Raw genomic sequence first — 17,725 nt, 5'->3', positions numbered from 1 at the left:
GGAAGGATTGTCAAAGACAAGTGGAAAAAAACCAAGGTGCAGAACAATGTATAAAGTGGACAAAGATATATTTCCATTGATAGTTTCGATTTGTGGGAAAAAAATACTTATTTTCTTATATATGCATGGGTTTTTCAGCAAATATACTGGTCACCTGTGGAGAGAGAACTGGGTGAGTGGGGTTTAGGTGTGTGAGGAAGACTTACTTTTCACCAGACCATGTAGATGTATTATCTATTAAAAACAAAGCCACACCTGACAGAATATGTATATGTATGTGTGTGTATCAGGCAGGGTAAGGGGGACTGTTATAGCATAATATGGCCTGTTATACTGACACAGATTTTACTCTATCACCCTTCCCTGTGAAACTCCACTTTGGTAAAGAGAATGCATTCCAGAAGTTTCTAGTAATTATAATACTTATAGATTTGTGTACTAAGGTTGTAGGGAACAAAGATTAAAAAAAATAACTAAAAACATTTCCTAATAATACCTTAAAAGGTTATTTATGTATAATATAAAAGTGCAGAATACCTTAAGATTAGTAATGTTAAGGTTAGCAATTGAAAATAATGACCCAAATAAGAAAAAAATCTCTACGAATAAGTGTTTTGTTTTTGGTGGCACTCACCCTCTCTTTTCTGCAGTTTTAGTATGTCATCTTAGTTTTGGGGATGCTTTGTTTTGTCTAGTTCCCTTGCTAGCATCACATTCTAGGGCACAATATTTCTATTCTAAGTTTTGGCATGTATGTGATTTAACTAGTTGGGTATAGTTGGCATGGTTATAAATGTAACACTTTAATTCTGCATAGTGCTTTGTTGGAAAGATTATTAAAAACTGACAACTGGTTAAAAATACTGGAACAAAAAATATTGTAACTATAGGTTGGCAAGGAATAAGACAGGAAATGTTTAAACTACTATTAATGTGTTCTTAGTCATTCACTTTTGCAGAAAACTAGTTTGAGATGAGAAATGTTCTTTTTAATGTGCTAAATAGAAACATATTACCTATGGAATCATATATACTAAACATTCATTCATTCAATAAATACTTATTGACATCTGCTGTATGCCAAATACTATTCTAGACATTGGAGATATTGCAAGGAACAAAACAATGCCTTCCCTTCTAGAGCTTACTACAAATACAATTCATAACATTCACAATGGGTTCAAATTAAAATAACTTAAGCCTTTTATTAAATAGTGTCTCAAAAGTCATGAGTTCACAATGCAGAGGTTTTTAGGAGGCAGACTGCCACAATTAAAAAATATTTATTATTCATTATAGGGGACGTGTACTCTCAGAGTGGACGGAGTTCCTTATTTTAGTAAATATGTTAGAGATTATCTCATCTGGAGACACACCTGTCAAAATCATTTCAGTAAGCCTCTGGTATTCACTCCAAAATAGAATAGGACACTGTAACTGGGATGTGAAGACATGCACAAAATTGAGTCTTAAGAAAGGAAGGCAGGCAAATGTAGTTTGAAGAAAATAGAGATATGTTAGATGTACCACAGGCAAATTAAAAAACTCTTGCCTGCTTTAGAAAAGAAAAAAAGATTAACATTTTCATATGGGTACCACTTCTTGAATGAACTGATTTGTCACTTTATTTTCAATTATAAGAAAATAATGGCAGAAGTTTGTTGTGGCCAGCCATGCTGAAAACTTTGTTCATTAAATCATATACACCTATCAGTCCATATATATCTAAGTATGAATCATCACAGTGACATGTTAAGGTCTGTCAGTCTTAATGGTGCCATCAGTAGCTGGGCCTCCCCTATTCTCCCACTTCTCCTATGTTTGTTTCAGCTTCTTTCCATCACTCAGCTTCATTTCTGATAAGGCACTAAAGATTTTAGCTTATTCTTGAACCTCAGTAATTTACCTTATAAGCAATTGGAAGTTCTCCCTACAAAGATTTTCTGAAAGGAGCTCTAGTGTTGAAGTTTACTTTTGGGTTTAATATACAAGTCATAATTAGAAAGTGTTCTTAGGTTATGGTAAAATTGGAATTAATTTGGGCTGCTTTTAAAATATATCTGAAATCAGGAGCCCGAGGTAATATGAAAATAGTCAAGGGCAAGCTGTTTGAGAAACATGGTTTAGGGAATCATGTTTACATCTGACAAACTTCAGCTTTGCTTTGTAAGTTTTTGTGTCGTTTCTCCATCATAAATAATAGAAATGGTCACATCACCCGAGACTTTGCTCGGATAATAAGAGACTTTCTAATAGCTCTCTAAATCTCCCATATTCCACTGTTACTTTTCCTCTGTGCAGAGGAAGTTGACTATATAACAGCAAGTTTTAGCAATGTAAGCAGCCACTAACAGGAAATTTTAAAACAGAAACTGAGGAAATTTTAGTACCTTCCTGGAGCCAAAGAACCCATGGAAGAGAACAATGTAACATCAAACTTAGTGTTTTAAACAAAACATAATTATTCACCAGCTTTGCCACAGAACTATGCCTCAGGAATGATCAGGCCTTCTAGTGGACCTACTAGAGATGAAAAGTTATGTACAAATTTCACCCCAAACTCACCATCTCATCATTACTAAGCTTAGAAAATGCCATAGTATTTATCTAAACTATTAGATCTAACCACAAAAATCTTTAAATGGATAAAAAGCGAACACCTTACATGATGAATGGGAAATGAGTATTAAGCATGGCACAGAATAAAAAAGCAACAACACGCAGCAAAATAAACAGGACTTTGCTCTCAAACTAAACTGCGCTTGACTTGTCTAACCATGCAGAGCTTTAGGTAGGCAGCATCCTGTACCTTCAGATTTCACACCAACACCTCAACTCCAGAAATCATTGTTTTCAAGTGGCTTTTTACTTCATCAGTTGAGTAAAACACACCAAATACCAAATGTTTCTATTTCAAGTTACTCTCTATCATTTCATACTCTGGTAAGAATTTGAATTTCTTTGGGCACTCAAGTCGGAAGCCAAATAGGACAGGTTTGATTTTACCCTTCTTGTAATAAGAGACCCCCCACCCACTCACCCACCCACCCAGGCAAGTCTGGCTGCAATGTCTGAGGTTCCATGAGCTCTTTTAAGATGAGGCTGTGCTTTATACTGGTCTTTATATTCCCCATGCTGGACATCTAATAGTCTCAACTGAACTGAAAAATTTGGAACGCTATTGTCTCAGTGAACAGGCACTTGGGAAAACAAGACTTACAGTAGATTGAAAGATGGATGAGGGTACTTTATGTCAAGAGTCTGAAAGTTGGTTCAAGTTAAAGGCTACAGAAAAAAATTGTATTTTTCTATTAGATGTTTACAAAATGAGATGAACATATAGATGTATATAGGAATACTAACTCATTGAAAGTTACACAAAATTATACTTTTAATCAATAAAAAAACCCAGCCAAAACTGGAATATACAAAATTTGCTAATAAAAATGCAATGCTACAAGAATGCTTCGTAATCAAAGGAACTTTAAGGGAATACATGTTCAGAATGAATGTTACATGACTATAGTCAATATTAAATCTTGACTTACCTCCATAATTTAGAAGTCATGAAAAGACAGAAGTCAGTAGACCAGGCATATAAATCAGATGTAACTAGGATGGAGTACAGAAAAAAAACTTACCCAATTCTGGATAACCTGACTTGAAGTCATAGGTTCACTGAACTTAGATTAATCAAATGGTTCAAGGGTTGAGGTGAAATGGTTAAAAGATTCTGGTATATCCAGAAGACATATTACTGAGTTTCTTGAAGACTATTTAGAAGTGCAGATTAACATTTTAGGTTTCCTTACATGTCATTAAAATAGAACATATTAAAAAATCAAAGATGTAGAGTTATATGGTATTTGCCTAATGATGTATGGCTATTTTTCATGGCAAGTAATAACTAGGTAAACAGAGCAAGATACTTTGACTTTCTAAATAGGAATCCTACAAATCAACGGTTTGCTCCTAAAAAACTAAAATATTTGCTTTCAGTTAATTGATTTTTTTTTTTTTTTGCTTTGGTCACTTTTTAAACTCCTGGCTACAATTTAAGCAGTACTGAATTCCTATTTGATTTTTTTTGGCTAACACTTTTCTTCAGAAGCAAACTCGATTTAGGTTGAGAGGGAGAAAAAGTTTCAGATCTTTTAGACAGAACCTTCATTTCCACTTAACTGCGTTTCTCCATCAAAAACAAGTATTCAAATAAGGACTCTCAATTATCTAAACCTATTTTTGGCCACCTTCCGGAATTTCTTGTTATATCTCCTTTGAAATGCCACAGTTGCACTCTTGGAAAACTTGTCTTCCTGGTTTTCAAATTTCTGTTTATTATTACAGCTCTTCAGCCAGAATGCCAGGTCTTTGTGCTGTACTGTTTCTCGAAACTGGAGACCGGCACATTTCCCACAATTCAATTACTTGCCTTTCCATTTGAGAAATTAAAGCCATGTCAGTTTTATAAAGTTTTAACTGACTAAATTATTTGGACTTGAAGTTCTCAATTTCATTCCCTCAATCTAATACTGGGAAAGATCTTTGTTTTATTAATAGAAGGGTAAGGTTCAAGAATATTAACACATTTTAGTCACTGACACTCAGGACTGATACAAATGTAGGGATTTTCTTACAGGCCAAGCTTGAGATATGACACTCTAAGGAAAAAAGGGAGAGTTTTAATTCAATTCTGGAAATGTTTATTTAAGATTACATAACTAATCAAATAATTTATTTACATAAACATGTGTTTATAAATTTCTATTTTAAAGGGATCTATTGTCCTTAATAAAGTTCTTCAGTTAGTTTGTCTACCCATATCAGTTTTATGTAGATAATGACAAATTTACCTCATCAGCTGGAACTTTACACAGAATTTCAGTTCTGTATATTCAGCAACCTTTAATCAAAGCATTTCAAATGGAATGCCTGCATATCATCTTAAATTCAGTATTACAAAAATGGGACTCAATAGCTCTCCTACTCAAACTCGCTTCGCTTAACTGACTGCTTTCAGTGACACCATAATTGTCTTCTAGTACAGAAAACGTGTCATTTTTGATACCTCCCTTTTGTCCAACTCATCATGATGTTCTACAATTTTTTCTTCTGAAATAAATTTATTCGTTCATCTTCAGTCTCATTGCCATTATTCTATCCAGGTTTTCTTCACTCCTAGATTACTACAATAGACACATGCCCAGTTTCCTTGCCACTAGACTTTATTTCTTAGAATATTTCTATATATAGTATTGCCACATTTAATTTCCAAAAATTCCATTACTTGGTCAACTTCCACTATTTTGTTTCAAGAGGCTATACTGCCTCCCTATTTCTTGCTCTATCAAGACTAACATCTTCTAATTGGTTTTCCAGGCAAAGGTCCAATAGCTTAATTCTAACCTTGTAATCCAAATTCATGTGACCTTTGCCTCAGGTTTTAAGACAAAGGTCCCAAGTTACTTTTGGGGGAATACTGCAATCTCTTTTGGCTTAAATTTCTATCCACAAACCAGTCCGCTATTGACAACTTAGTGTATCATAATTTACTAGCATACAGGTCACAAATTACAAAATGAAGACATTTTTTATTGACTTAGCAGAGACAACTTTCAAATCCCCCTCTAACTCCCCAGTTACTCACAGTTCTGTGCCGAGGGGATCATCTCACGTCACATTTACTGCCCTTCGCTAGGTGGCTGTTTTCAGGCACTCTGCTCTGTCCAGACAATGTCTGTTTGCAGCTTCCAGTCTCAGTCCTTGTTCCACATGGTCTAGGTACCCATGGTACAGGTATAGCCAGCTCTTTTTTTTTTTTTTTGCAGAGGGATATTGGGTGTTGTGAAAATACATGCCTATAAAACAGGTCATAAAGCAAATCAATATAGAGGGGAAACTTGCCATAGCAACCATTATTTAATTGCTGGTTGAATTCCTGACTTTTGGCTACATGTTAAACAACAAATATATTAACTGCCCTCAAAGCCAAACCAAACTCAACAGCAACAATAGACTTAAAAATATATATATAACTGATACACAGATTCTGGAAAATAGACATAAATGTCCTAGAGATTTTACATAAAAGCTTACAGGGTAAATAAAAATAAACCCTTATCACATTATAAATGTGAGTTAAATGTCCTAGCAGAAAACAAACACTGCATATTTGATCTACAATTTTCTTAGATTTCTTAAAGCACTTTAGGTGTGATTTAGATAAGTCTCTTATAAAAATTGTCCAAGAAAATTTATAAGAAAACCTATTCCACTCTATGAGGTAGCTCCAGTAAGCAGAGGGATTCAGAGGCATACCATTTTCTTCAGTCACTTTAAAGAACTGCAGCAGATACTGAATACATTTGTTTTTTTGATTATGGTAATGGTGTTTCTTGGAAAGTATTTTTTCATGTAGGACTTTTCATTCTACTACGATCTTCCATCTCCTGAAACACACAAATAAAGCCCAACACAAAACAAACTACTTAGTTGGAAAGCTTTAGATGATCAGTTTGGTCACTAATGGCCCTCAAAAAGGGATATTAAAAATTTCACAGGCCTTTCAACTATTCATACCCCCACCTATAGGTTTTTGGCTTTGATTAAAAATGTTTAAAAATGACACTGTAAGATAGCAAAAACTTGAGGCATGGGTGTTAATAGGTAGCATAGAATGAGAGGAGCCCTGATAAGCAGTAAAAGAGAACTCCTAAATTACCAGGAAAGAGCCTAGACATTATTTATCTAGCTGGTATTTAGCCTTTCCAGAATATATTATCATAAAGGCTCACTGCTGATTTTCAGCAATCAATTGCCACTTACCAAGTACCTGCTATGTTAGGCTGGCTGAGATATAATAAAAAATGATAGTCCCTGCCCATAAAGCAGGATGTATTAATTGTTCTAAGTTAGGTATAGAAGCACAAAAGAGAAATGAAATTTTGGAATTTCTGGCTGAAGAGGAAAATGAACTAGGAACATTTCATGCAGGGGTTAGATAGTCCTTAAGATTTAGACAGTTGAATAAAGATGAGGGAAAGCACATTTTAGGAGTAAATAACTTGAGCTAAGGCTTGGATGCAAATTAGAGGTTTGGAAAAGGAGTATTTCTATTTGGCTTAACAGTACTTTGGTATTAACAAGCAATCATTCCCACAATTTTACTAGGGCAAAAAATAGCCTGACAGTAGATTTATGCAACTCTTTCAAGATTTTTCACTGGATTTACTGTTAAAAGCCAGAGACCCATTAACGTTTAGGATAAATTTGTCTAATTTAAGCCTAGAATTTCCTTCCAATATTTCTTACAGATCATGCTTTTTTCTTCAAATTTTCACACATTGGCTTCTGAAAGGTCCAGGCAATTCGAATATTCTTGTTTTCTTCTATTAGAAATTAGGGCACCTTATGTAAAGGAAGGAAAACAATTTCAAACATGGTTCCACTCATTTACCTACCTATTCCCCAATACAAATCTCTGCTTTCAATCTAGTGTATCTGCTTTAGTCCTTCCTATCTGATCATGCCTCGATTCATGCTTTTGGCACTTGAAAGTCTCCAATTCCTTCATTTCACTTAAAGAATTTTCATTCTTTAAGCCCAGTCATCTTCCATCTGCTCTACGAAGTCTTCTCTGATGAGTCTCAGTCCACATTTTCTTTGAGCTTCTACTGCACTTAAAGTCAGCAAGGCAGACTTTACATTCCACTAGCCTCTAGTTGTTTCTTGTATGTTAGTATAATGTTCCCATCTAGGCTAAAAGTTCTTTGCTGACAGAGATCATTTATTTTTTAAGACTATAGTGAAATACTGGGCACAGAATAGGCCCTTAATAATAAAAGATTATCTCAGTTAAAAATGCAAACAAAAATTTTAAGGCATTTTGAAGTAGTTTTTTAATAACTTTTTTTGATGAAATAAAATTATATATTCACTCTGAAATACAGAATTTAAAACCTCAAATTATCACCTCAGATTTTCACACTATTCAAAAATAGATTTGCATGAGTAAAATTGTCCTATTCTATACATCATGTATATAACCAAGATCAAAACCAGTAGCCACTCTTGATAATCCAATTCCTTCTGATGCAATTTCTGGCAGGAGAGATTACAAATGCATGGCCTTGATAACAACCAACAGATTCTAACTGAAAGGCTTATAATTCGAATCCTTAGGAATGTAGGTCTTCCAAGTGTGTTGTCAAATCATGAATACAATATATTTCCGTTGAGTTTGAAGTAAACTGAAATCTTGCTTAAAGGAAACTGGAATTCTTCAAATTGAATCCTTAGTAAACGTAAATTAGTCTCTTGAACTCTACTTCCAGAAGAAAGAAGTCAATCTTAAGAGAAATTGTAATCAAACACTCGAGTTATATGGCTTAAAACACATTGAACACAATTCTTAAAACTTCTATATTACTACATAATACTTTATTACATAATACTTTTATATGACTTAATAATATCCTTACTCATTAAATATTCAGCAAACTTTTAAATATTTGTTTTAGAAAATATTCTAAGTTTTAAATTACTGTAAACATCAGTTAACTAAATCTAGTACTCCATATTGTCTCATTAATTCAATTAAATGCTTTACCTGATAAACTTTTCAAATTTATTATTTTTCATTTACAGTGAGTGCCTCTCTTCCACAGTGAGTCCCAGTGGAGTAACTTTTGTTGTTTTTTTATCATGTCTCATACAGTCAAGCTGTTGGTCAGATAAAGGGTGGGAGAAACAAACCTAAAACTTTTTCTATATTGGCAAAGTTAAACATATTTTTCCAGAATTTTAAGGTGACATTGAGATTTCCATATAAATCTACAAGAGTATTTAACTTTTCCCTTTGCTTTTATGAGTAATGTCAGTGTACAGAATTATTTGCAAAATGGATATATTGGAGGCCAACTCTGTTCTAGGATTATAAAAATTTGGGACAAGACATCTTACAATTTAAAACTGAGGCTTGGAGAGAGACAGCAACTTGGTTAAGGTCACACAACCAACCAGTGGCAGAGCCAGTTTTTAAGTATTTGAATGTGACCACACTTAACCTCTCTGGGATAGGAACAGTTTAAGCTTCTGTTTACATTGTCATTCTTCTGGCAAAAATAACTAAGCTACTTAAACACTTCTTTAGCACAATATTCACAAATATGAATTTTATTTTACTGCATTATAACTTTTTGTTCTGCTTCATTTCATGATCTTCTAAACCAATGGTAAAGCTTTAGCTTCTCTTACATGCTCACTTGTTATCTTAATAAAAATGCATATAGATGACATTGAAGAGACTGGTATCAGGGGGGAAGGGCATCTGAACAAAGTGACATTTGGATGAATAGCTGTACACACATTACTGAATGAGAATGAAGTGATGGAAATTTCATTGTCTGAGCCTTTTAAAAATGAGGACAAAATGATAGAAAATAACTTAGATTCTCATGTCTAGATTCATCTAATTAATCTAGTGGACATTTTCACTTCTAATTTATTTTACTTGATTTTCCACGTTATTCTTGATTCTTGAATAAATCCTCTCTTTAGACCTGCTTTTGTTAGAGCAATTTCTTTTCTGTAGGAGCAAATACCAAAACCAAAAGCATAGTCTAAAAAGATTTAATCTAAAAAAATTCATTTTACTGTTTCTATGGACTTTCATCTTTTCAACTATGAGAAATATAAAAATATTGAATATTAAAAGTAAACACTTTGAAAACAGAGAAGTCTCCAAAACTATGTTTTGCTGATAAAGGAATTCTAAAAATTCTGACCTTTTAAAACCACCATGTTAAGTAAATCGGTTATTAATTCATTCAATAGTAACTTAAATATTTATTAAATATCTGCTAGGTATCAGATGTCTTAGTTTAATTTTAATGTTGTCCTTATATCTGTAAGGAAATGTTACTGGAAAATAACATATCAGACACCACAAATTGTAAAATTATACATTATACACATGAATAAAATTATGAAAATTTAAACAGCATGATTTCATATAACATAGTAAGACAGTAAATGAAACAAGAAAGGTAAACTTGTCTGAAAAAGGAATTTCCAACCTCTTAGCCCTCTCCAGGGCTAATAATTAAGCAGGTCTGGTTTAAAGATGACGTTATAAGACAATTTCATCATTCTCATGCTTCCTTTTGCCAAGTCTCTAGGTAAGTTCTATTGAGCAATTATCTACCTAAAGCTAAGTGTTGGCATCGTGCCATGTGTTGTATTTTAGAATCTTGATGTCAAAATCCTATTCTAATACAATATCTTAGGTTTATTCATTGTCTAAAAATGAGGGTAATGATTATCTAACAGTGAATAATTATAGAAAACTTCATACAAATAAATTTTATAGCAGACATATCAAGTAACTATAAAACACCCAAATATTTTGACAGGCAGGCTATGCCCAATTTGGGAGGAATTAACTATGAAGAGCAACAGAGACCACCATGTGAAATCGACCCAAAAGGCTACCTACAGCAAGCAGGATATTGAGGCAAGAGCTTCAGTTCATTTGGGAATATCCTTGGGTTCCCCAAACAAAAGTAAAGTGCAGAAGCCAGATGATTTCCCAGTGCAGAGCAAAACATCTGAAAGCCATGGGCTTATGGAAGTGGGATTCTGAGGCTGGGTACGCTGGGTTCAAGCAGGCAGGTAAGAGTTCAGAGTCTGGGGGAGATCAGCAAGAAAATACAAATGCAGTGCTGGGAGAATGGGTCACGCCCTGATTTCAGTGGGAAAGATGTAAGTGAAAACTATTTCTTGATGAGGTAGAAACAGAGGGTACAAATAGCTGTCCTGGTTGGATTTCATAGATACAAGCTAATATGAATTCATCGGTCTAAGCAAGGTTGGCTTTGATTTTAAAGGTATCCTAAACAATCAACGGTAGGGTCAATCAGATGAATGATGAAGCAGAAAAAAAAACGCCATTAAATAATTTTAACATTTTAAAAAGTACTTAATACTTAAATCCTGAATTATGAGATTGTTGCAAAGCTAACTGTAATTCCTGACCTCCATAGTGCTTTCTCGTAACTTCTCAGAAAGAACATCTGGGAATCCATTTCAGTGTTAGAGACAATTTTTCTTAAGATTTACATTGGATAGTCAAAATTTCTCATTTGTGTCACCTGAGAGAAAAGAAAACTCGGTGAAATTATTTATTCCTTAACTAGTACATCATCTCAATGAGAAAGGGCCCTTACAAAGACTTATTTCACATATAGAACTTTGTATTACCTGGCAAGTACTACTTCATGTTCTCATTCCTTCTCATCTTTCAACGTAATTGTGATACAGGTAATCTATAGATTTGACTTAATTGTGCCTGGGAGAATTTCACTAGAAAGTAAGATCTAATCTCTGGCAATCTCACCAGTGAGTTGTTTTGAATAGTCATATCAAAATTGGTATCAGTGCATTATATAATGAGAACATATTTACTGAGTGCTATGTGAGGTCATCAGCTACATTAGTCACCGAATGAGCTAAGATAGTCTCTCAGCTCAAGCCTATTAGGTTTATAGGCTAATAGAAAAAGGAAGAAAATAATTACAATATAACAAGCAATAAAACTATTATGATAGTACAGAAAAGGGAGTTAATAATTTTGTGTGTGTATGTGGAGGGGGTGGGAGGTGGCTGCCTTTCTGAGATACCTGAGAACATTTCTGAAGGCTAAGTTGCTCTACTGCCTGGAACTGCTGTGAGACACAGAATGAAGTTAATGACTATGAAGCCTTGCCAGAAGTCCAATTCTTTAAATTGACGTGAAATACTAAAATAATTGGTATATCCCATAGCTTAGAGATAATCTCCAAAATTTTACATTTCAGATGTATAGTTTGCTGCCTTTTAGTTACAAATGGTCTATTTTCTCTTAGATTTTGATGAGCTTTCAAAGACAGTGTGCTTAAGTGAGGTGACAATGATGTTTGATACTTAGTATCTTAAAAACAATAGTCAAATATGACATAGATTGTGTGTACTTACTCTGCAGTTAGGCAGGGGCTGTTTTCTCAGGGGATGACTATTAAGAGCTGACTGAATTTGTGTATCTGGATGTATACCCAAGGACCACACACATACAGGACATGGACACATAAACATCCATGTCCAGTGTCACTGAAACACACTTCTAAGAGCATGCCTCCTTGCAGCAGGGAAGTAGTACCATCATGGAATACTTGAGAAGATAATTTGTGCTTGGTATAGTACCTCCACAAATAAACTTATCTTTAAGACATTCTTTGCAAAGTATCTACCATTTTGTACATTTTATGGCTTAATGTGTTAATTTTGTCTCCTCTAACTTGTTAGCTATAGGACAGAGGCTGTAGATATAATTACTAAGAGCATGAGATCTGCCATCAAACTACCTGAGCTTGAATCCTGACTCCCCCTCTTACTAGTTATGTACGAGGCATGCCATTTCCCTGTGACTCAGTTTCCTTACCTATAACATGGGGATAATGTTGTACCTTCCTCAGAGTGGTTATGAAAATGACATGGGTTATTAAATGTAAAATGTCTGGCAAAGAATTAACCAATCAACGTGTTAGTTATTATTTCTATCACTAAGAGCGGCACTTAAAGCTTAGTGGTTTCTATACGCACTTTAAGAAATCAACAACAATCCTACGGGGTAGGTACTAAAAATGTTTTGACTTGATAGACTTGAGTCATTTTCACTAAAATAACCACTCAAAATAAACAACAAAAATTTACTGGCCCGTTTCCCAGAGGGGTAAATAAACATTAACACATGTGTCAGGGCTCATGTTCATTATTGTATGTACAATTCTCTCATATCAAGAATCTCATATAATTTGGAAGAGAACCAGAGTAGTCTGAGTACTTGAATTGTAAAAACTAAGAAGCCTGCATTAAAAGATGTCACGAAAATTATCTTCTCAGCCAAGCCATAATGTTTAATCAAGTCTCAACAATGATTTGGGCTCAAAAGGCTGATAAAGATATTCAGAGTGATTATTTCCTGCATATTTGATGCCAGAATCAACTAAACCCACTGCCAATTTCAGAGTAAGATTGATCTTCCTTGAAACACTCCACTTAATAAGTAGCTGAGAACCTACTATGTATCTGGTAAAATGAGCAAAGCTCCAGTTGAAACTGAATGCAGGAAGAGAATGCAAAGTGGTGATTCTAAGCCCAAGCTATGACCCTGCAGCTTATCAACATCCAAGCACCCTAGGATATAAACATAAAAGAATTCCCCATTGACACTATAACCCGTCTCCTCAAAATAAAACTGTATGATTAAACATTTCTGTACAATTTACTTCTTCCTGTTAGTTTATCCAAATTCTTCAAATTAATTCTCCCTTGAAGTCTTAAGAGGAAAACAAAAACTTAATAATTCAGTTCTATACTGGATTTGTCCAAGAGCCTTCAAAGAGTAACCCTCCTTGAAAATAAATGCCAACTTACAAAAGCTTTTAGTATTTCAAAATTATGTTCTAACTATAGTACTTAATGAAAATGTTAACATTTTCATTATTTCATAGTTCTCAGACAAGTGACATTGCTTCTAGAAACCTTGATCTTGAACTATCTTCCTTTAATACTGTCAGTTTGTTAAAACAATTATTTTCAGCAACAAATGTTCTAAAGCAAAATATCCAGAAGTTTCCCTATAATTTTCTTTAGTTAAAAAAGTGTCCTTTGTTAGCACAAATGCTCTTACATTTTAAAGACAAGGATTTGATCAAGCTGATGTATTGTCTTCATTTCAAATGTCTTCAAATCTTACTAATTTCCCCTGCTTATTTACTCACTCTTAAGGTCCTTGGTAAAGTGATCTAACACACACATCTATAGTTGGTAGAAAGCCCTTGCTGGTTTTAAGAGTTCATATTTGCATCCCTGAAACTCAATCTCCCATTTTGCCATCCAGTGCAATACAGAATAAACAAGTCTCAAGATTGTTCTTTTTGAATCAAGCTTTTCAATACCCTTTCAACCCCTCATAACCTTTAACTTCATATTTTTTCAAGTCTCTCAATCTTCTCTAGTTTACATCCATACTCTACATGTGGCCTGAAATGAGCCATACACACCAAGACTTCCATGAACAATGGTTTGGGGGAACAAGTGTTTATTAGCATATAAAAATAAATCAATCTGAATGAAGAATTTCCATGCTAATTTTGAAATTTGAACTTTTACCTAAACTTCAAATTAAACTGCCTAATTTGGCTATCCAGACCATGTGGTATTGCTGAAGATAAAGAGTATACAGAAGGAATTTTCTTATTTTTAGGGTTTTCTTAATGAATATAGGAAGTATTGTAAAACCACAACAAATTTTTCCTGAGAGTATATGTAAAACTTTCTAGAAAAAAACAAGTCACCAATTTTTAAAGCTTCAAATCCTTGTTTTAAATGTAAAAATTTAAGAATCACTAATTCAAAAGTGGTACCGTAACTGTTGTGGACTTGAAGCTTTACTTTTGGGTATCCTTCCTATATTTTGAAAGGATGCAATCCCCAGTAAAATGCTAAAAGTGGCATAACAAGGTTTGACTTGAAATCTGTACCATAGGCCTATTTTGATGACAAACATCCCTCCCCTTAGTCAGATTTTGACTCCCAAGTAATGGTTTCTTTGTTCTATTAGCCAAGTTGTTTTCAGAATCTAAACTTGCCTTTCTAAATTAAACTACTGTTCTTAAGAGTATTATTTAAATTATAAAATGTTAATGTGAGAAAAATAGGTTGAGACAAAGTATTTTTGCTTACATTCTAAATGGGTTGCTGTAACGGACAGGTCATACACTATGAATTCATAATTTGTGTCATTTGATAACCATAGCTGTATGTTTGAACTGAAATGTCTGTAATTACTAGTAAATGTTTCTTGAATATCAAATGTGAATTCCAATTTTAGAACAGCTCAGCTTTTTGATAAATTTGATGTGATTATTGGAGTCCAAAGAAACAAACTGACCTTAGATTTCTCTTTGAGCAAATCTTGAGCAGTGCACATACTTCAGTAGTTATTTTCTTATTCTCCTGTTGAAAACCCTTTGACTTCCCTTGCCTCAGAATGCTTCTCACACTATGGAAAGGTACCCTTGGAGACAACATGCAAATGTGGCAGAAGCCACAGGATAAACGAGATACATCTTTTAATATGCTCGTTTACTAAAATACCTTGAGAAGAAAATTGAAGCATTTTTTACAGTAAAATATTATGAAACAAATTACAAAATTAGTGGTATGTTTTTCAATTATACTTTAGATAAATGTAAAGAAAATATTTCTGAGCCTGAGCACATCCTGTATCTTCTCCAGAGGGAGATGCTCTTTCTAGTCCCTGGCATATAGTTATGAATTGGATTAAGAAATAGATTTGCTAATCCACCTATGTAACTAGAAGGGAATAATGAGGATAATAGTTGCCATTGGGTGTAAACCTGATTTTTAAATAGAATTTTTTGCCTTTCCTGAAGTTTCTATGAGTATTACTTTTCTTTATATATTAGTTTCAGGTGTACAAAGCAACATAATAGACATTTACTTCTCTCACAAAGTGAAACCTTTCTACCCCAAGCTACTACCCCCGACATCTTATATAACTATTACAATACCATTGACTATCTTCCTTATGCTATATGGGTTTTACTTTTATGCTAGGAAAAAAACTTTTAAAACAGAAAATCCTTAATTTTTCTGAAAGTCTGAAAGATCTGAAAGTCAGTTTTGTTGCGCTATTATTTACAACTAAAACAAATCAGGTTTTTCTTGTATAGTTTATTAATATAGTTTCAAAATTAAAATAGATTTATCTACTACTCCTTTTCTTATACTTACCTTTTGAAGTTTTGGGAGCTGGAAGAGTAGGGAAATGACAGCAAAACTTCTCAACAAATTTAAGAATTCTTGAATTCTTTTTCAACACCCCTTTGAGAACACCGAGTAGATTGCTCCCCTGAAGCTGGTTTTAAAATGATCTAATTTTTGAAATGATCTGTTTAGTTCTTCCCATGATAGTTAATCCTTCATTATCACTTCTAAACTTCCTGAACCCAGCATTACAGATTTCCAAAGGGGGTGATTATGTGGTGGTAAGGCTGCTTCAAATGATTGTTTTAATTTTTCAAGGATGTCTATCTTCTTTTCAAAAAAACACAAATTCTCCCCATTACATAAATCAAAAATGCTTATTTATGGTATGCCTCCCTCAACCTAATAAGATTTATCTCACACCTATAGTAAACTAGTAATAACAATTTAGTAAATGTATTCTTCTAATTAGTCTGTTCACACTACATGGTAACCTCTTCCACTTAATCTTGAACTTCCTAACTCATTAAATATAATTATTTTAAATAGTTGAACAGTATTCCATTCGACACGTTATTTAATCAACCTTTTATTGTTAGACACTGAAAAATCTCTTCCCATCTTTTCTTATAAACACTATTATAAACACATGGACAACTTCTTAAGAGTATATTTAATAATTGCTTTTACAATATTAGAAAAGTGAAATAGATAATTCATTCTTTTAATGTGCTAAAATCCTAGGAATATATTATGGCTGGTCCACACTTTATGTGAGATACAGATAGAAAAAAATCAACTATATCGCTTTGGAACCTGATATTTAGGCTGGTGTTTTAAAGTTCTGGATATCTTAGTCCACCTGCTTTTCTTCATTTTGTTTTCAAAATTTTAAATTTTTATTCATATTGTTAATACATTTAAAAGGTTAATATGTATGAATGAGGTGCAAGTAATGATAAAGGTGTTATATTGTTCAGTGTGTTAAGTTAGAGAAAACGGGTAAGAGCTATGGATATAAATTGCTCATCCTACGGGAAGGAAGAATAATGCCAAACTGTTAATGTCAGGAAACACTTAACACACATGAGACATTTGGGCTGATTTTTAAAAACGTATAGGAATCAGTTCGGGAAGAACTGGGATGGTGAAATAAATAAATAAATAAAGGCATACATACAAACACAAACACACACACACATCCACACACACATATATATAAAGTGATATATCAGGACTAGTTCACTGGAAGAAAAATGGAAAAACTTAAGAAGGTTGGGGCAAGATCATGAGGTACAAACTAAGGAGTCTGAATTTTATCCAATATAAAGCAGTGTTTTAGGAAGACTAAATTAGTGAGATATACTGTAGCAGATGAAACAATTACAGGCATAGAAGCCTCAGCTAAGATGCTGCAGAACATGAAAAAGCAAGAAAGACTTAACTACAGCAATTCCAAGAATGGAGGCGTCAAAGACTACTGTGCTTCGTTTGAATAAATGACAAATATGAACAAGTTCAGAGTGTCTTTTGGAGCCATTAGCTTTGACTAACTATACTGGTCAAATGGAAAACAATTTGAAAGCCATCAAAGCACAATTTGTAAAAACCTCATCATCACACATATACCTATTAGCCAAACATTTAAACATTGTTTATATTCTAAATGGTCTCAACAGGAGGTTCTAACCTTGAGTTTAATTCATAAAAAAATTCTGTTTACAAAGGTCAAACAGGTTGAGGCACATACCACTGTCAAGGTTCTGTTAAAGAAGTATGAAAAAGGGCCAGCTGAGTGGTGCAATGGTTAAGAACTCGCTTGGGATGCCAGAGGGCCCTGGTTCGGATCCCACATATGAGGGCCAGTGACACTGCCCTCCACAGCTAAGATGCTGAA

General features: G+C 33.8%; 1 long non-coding RNA gene across 1 annotated transcript in view; it reads right to left on the bottom strand.

Annotated features, from left to right (window-relative positions):
* LOC109387133 (uncharacterized) overlaps nt 1–11,140 on the bottom strand; it is a 30,642-nt gene extending 19,502 nt beyond the window's left edge. The window contains exons 1-3 of the long non-coding RNA XR_002124918.1: nt 7,312–11,140; nt 6,319–6,449; nt 5,648–5,858 (exon numbers count right to left, since the gene is read on the bottom strand). This is a non-coding gene — a long non-coding RNA (uncharacterized LOC109387133). The remainder of the gene's footprint in view (nt 1–5,647; nt 5,859–6,318; nt 6,450–7,311) is intronic.
* Nucleotides 11,141–17,725: the final 6,585 nt, after the last annotated feature.

Source organism: Hipposideros armiger, unplaced genomic scaffold (assembly GCF_001890085.2).
Source record: "Hipposideros armiger isolate ML-2016 unplaced genomic scaffold, ASM189008v1 scaffold_148, whole genome shotgun sequence".
In the NCBI taxonomy this organism is placed as follows: Eukaryota; Metazoa; Chordata; class Mammalia; order Chiroptera; family Hipposideridae; genus Hipposideros; species Hipposideros armiger.
This window is presented reverse-complemented; position numbering and strand designations above follow the sequence as displayed.